We start from the raw sequence: 3,453 nt of genomic DNA on the forward strand, positions 1-3,453 counted from the left end.
TCAGGGATATTGTTCAGCATGAGACTCATAACCTTTTTGAGATCCGCATCCCAGGCGGCAAATCTTTCAGGGGTCATGTCTCTGGCATAGTAGCTTCGCATGGGATATAACAGTACATACTCAAGTCCATTGAGTCTGACTACTTCAACAAGCTTAGCTTCCCATTCAAGAAAATTCGTTAGGTTCAGCTTGACCATAAGCTCAGAACCCATGATGATGTTTTGATTGTTGTTTGCCATAGTAAAACTACAATAGAAAAAGAATAAACAAATAAATAACCATTCACAGTTTCTCTTAATAAACTTTAAATTCTAGCAAACATGCATAATTTATCATTTATTAAGCATTTTATTCAAGTTATGTGTTCCGGCAAGTGTGAATAAAATGATTCCAAGATCCTTAAATCATTGAAGAATTAAGCACATTATATATTTAGACTCAATTCTAAAAAAATTTAGGTAAGAAAAGCCTTTGCTAATAGTCTAGAAACTACTCTTGGTTGATAGGTACGTCTAAGAACTTATTAGATAAACCTATCGCATTTGCCACGACATAAAAGGACTCCTTACTTATATCGTTGAGTTTCACCAAAATTAACATGTACTCACAATTATTTGTGTACCTTACCCCTTTAGAATCAATAAGTAACACCTCGCTATGGCGGAAAACTATTACTAAGATTGATGTAAAGGTTATCCAAGTAAGTGTTATTTTGGCATGACACCTTTTAACTCAATTTTTAAGTTTGGAACTTAAGGCTCTTACTATGTTGGTTAGATTTTAAGTGAACTAAAATCCTTAATCATGCAACATAATCAAGCCATAATCTCATGCATAATTAAGACATATTTAAAGCAATAAATAACTTAAAACATGCATAAGATAAAAATGTGATCTAGTATGGCCCGACTTCATCTTGAAGCTTCAACTTCAAAGTCCGTCTTGAAAATTGATTGGAAACTTCGTCTTGAATTTCACCATGGGAGGCGCCATTTTCTTCAAATAGGATAAGCTATAATTAAACTAATTACAACTATTTGATGGTACGCAGACCATATTTAAAAGCAATAAAATTTGGTACTTTAGACCAATATTACATTCAAATTAATGGTACGCAGAACATATTTTCTATCCTATTTGGGCCATACTAGTCACTTTTCAATAACCTGGAAAACAGTACATATACAATATATACCATTCACCCATTCATTATCATGAATGGCCCACATAGCTGGTTAGTAGAACATGTTATGCATCACATAAATATTTGCAGCAATTAATCAAGGGCACCAATAATCTACCAATTATTCAGTCCTTATTAATTCTAATCAAGTTGTTTAACCTTAAAGGAATGTAGACCTAATCAAGAGTTTATGATTGAAATGCTCCCACTTAAACCAATAAATTCACATGCTTTACTAATTTTAAACATAAAAATGTATTTCCTAGTCTAACCGGAAACATACAAATTTAAATAAAATTTAAAGCTCATATAAATTTATAATTGAATCCATTTAATTTAATTTTCGGTTGAATTAAATGAATTTAAATTAATTCAAGGTTTTAATTTTAGAAAATATGCTTTCAGTTTTGGAACGAGCATTTTCAGGGGCGTTACCATCATGCAATGGTGCTAAATAAAATTTATAATAATTAGATTATTCAAAATTAAATTCCGAGAAAACAATTTAAATTACGAATTTTTAAAATTAATTAAAACCGTTTCGAAACTGAAAATTTTAAAATTAAAATCAAAACGCATCCAACGTAACAAGACGAGGCACTGGGGCTGGCTTGCGCTCAAGCCCCATCGAGTGCATGAGGCAGCAGCGCCCCTCAACTGATCGTACGGCATCACACGAGCAGGCCACACACAACGCAGCAAGCCCAGGCCACGCTGCGCGCAGCCTGCCTCACTCGACGCGTCTGGTTGCTTCGCTGGACGCAGCAGCGCGCGCTGTGGCGCAGCACGCTCGCTGCCCAGACACGACTGCTCGCTTGGCTTGCGCCAATGCCCATCGCCCATCGCCCACTCGCCCACGCTGCACACAACACTCGACACAAGGGCAGCGTGTTGCCTTGTGCTCGTTTGCTATGGCCCTTGCTCGCTGCATTGTACCGCATGGGCGACGAGCTCCCTTGCTCGTCGTCGCATGCCCTCACTATACAACACCCCTTAAGGGTAACTCGTAGCGTCCATTGCTTTGTGCGTGCAAGTTTTATGAGCGAATTTCATAAAAATTAAAACTTTTATTTCAAAATTAATGACAAATTAATACATCATATTAATTTCATAATTTTAGGGCGAAACATCGAAAATTTATTAATCAATTAATTTCAGATTATGATGGATTCAAATCTAGGTCATAAAAATCTAAAATTTATCATAAATTAACAATTTTTATGGTGGTTTTTAATCATGGATACCTAATTAAATCGTTAATTAATTATGAAATCAAATCAATTCTAAATTATTCGAATTTCAACAAATTAATTACAATTACAAATTAGGTTGTATAATTAACAAGCTTAGGCATTCAAATTTGTTAAACATATACAGTAGGTCAATCAAAAATTCAAGATTTAACAACAAGAATCGCAAATATTCAATTTTAACATCTTAAAATTACAAACTTTTACGTTCGAAAAACTAAATCCTCCGAAAAGTCATAGTTAGGCTTTGAATTTGGGAATTCTGGGTTCGGCCGAAAAACCTTTTTTTGTCAAAATTTTAGAATGCCTTTTACATGTTGAATTGACACAAAAATCACTCGATTTCGTTGAGTAACGAAGAAACTGCCGAAAAACTGCGTACATATAATTAAATAAACGCAATTTGCAATTAATTAACAATTACGAAAATTAATCACCCCTTTTAATTCTTTGCAAATTTGTAAAATTTAACCATGTTAAGCAATTATTATGGAATTAATTAGAGGCTCGTGATACCAATGTTAGGTTATGATACATATAAAACGAATATAAATCATGCGGAAAAAACCATAAACGCCAGGATTCCAAATTAACTGCCACATAACAATTAGCATAACTAGGATGCATACTCTTTGTAGCATGCCCTCCCTTGCTGCGCCCGAACCGAACAAGAACAAGTCTTTAGGACTCCAAGTATCGTCCCTCCGTAGAAAGTCCACAGCACGTCCGGATCCGCCTTAAGATTGACCAACTAGAATCGCCCTTAAGGTACTAAAATATTCGGCTATATGGGCAAGGTGTTTGACTAAATTTTTGGCTCAAATTCTTACCTTTGAATACTTCAAACTCATTATAAATTATGAGCCTTGAGCTCATATTTATAGGCCATGGAATAAGTAATCGAATCCTACTAGGATACGAATTAATTAAATTAGAATCCTAGCAGAACTCTAAATTAATTAATTTATCTTTTTAGGATTAGGAAATTTAATCATCAAACGAATCCTATACGCTTTAGGT

This window comes from Spinacia oleracea, chromosome 3, assembly GCF_020520425.1.
Source record: "Spinacia oleracea cultivar Varoflay chromosome 3, BTI_SOV_V1, whole genome shotgun sequence".
In the NCBI taxonomy this organism is placed as follows: domain Eukaryota; kingdom Viridiplantae; phylum Streptophyta; class Magnoliopsida; order Caryophyllales; family Amaranthaceae; genus Spinacia; species Spinacia oleracea.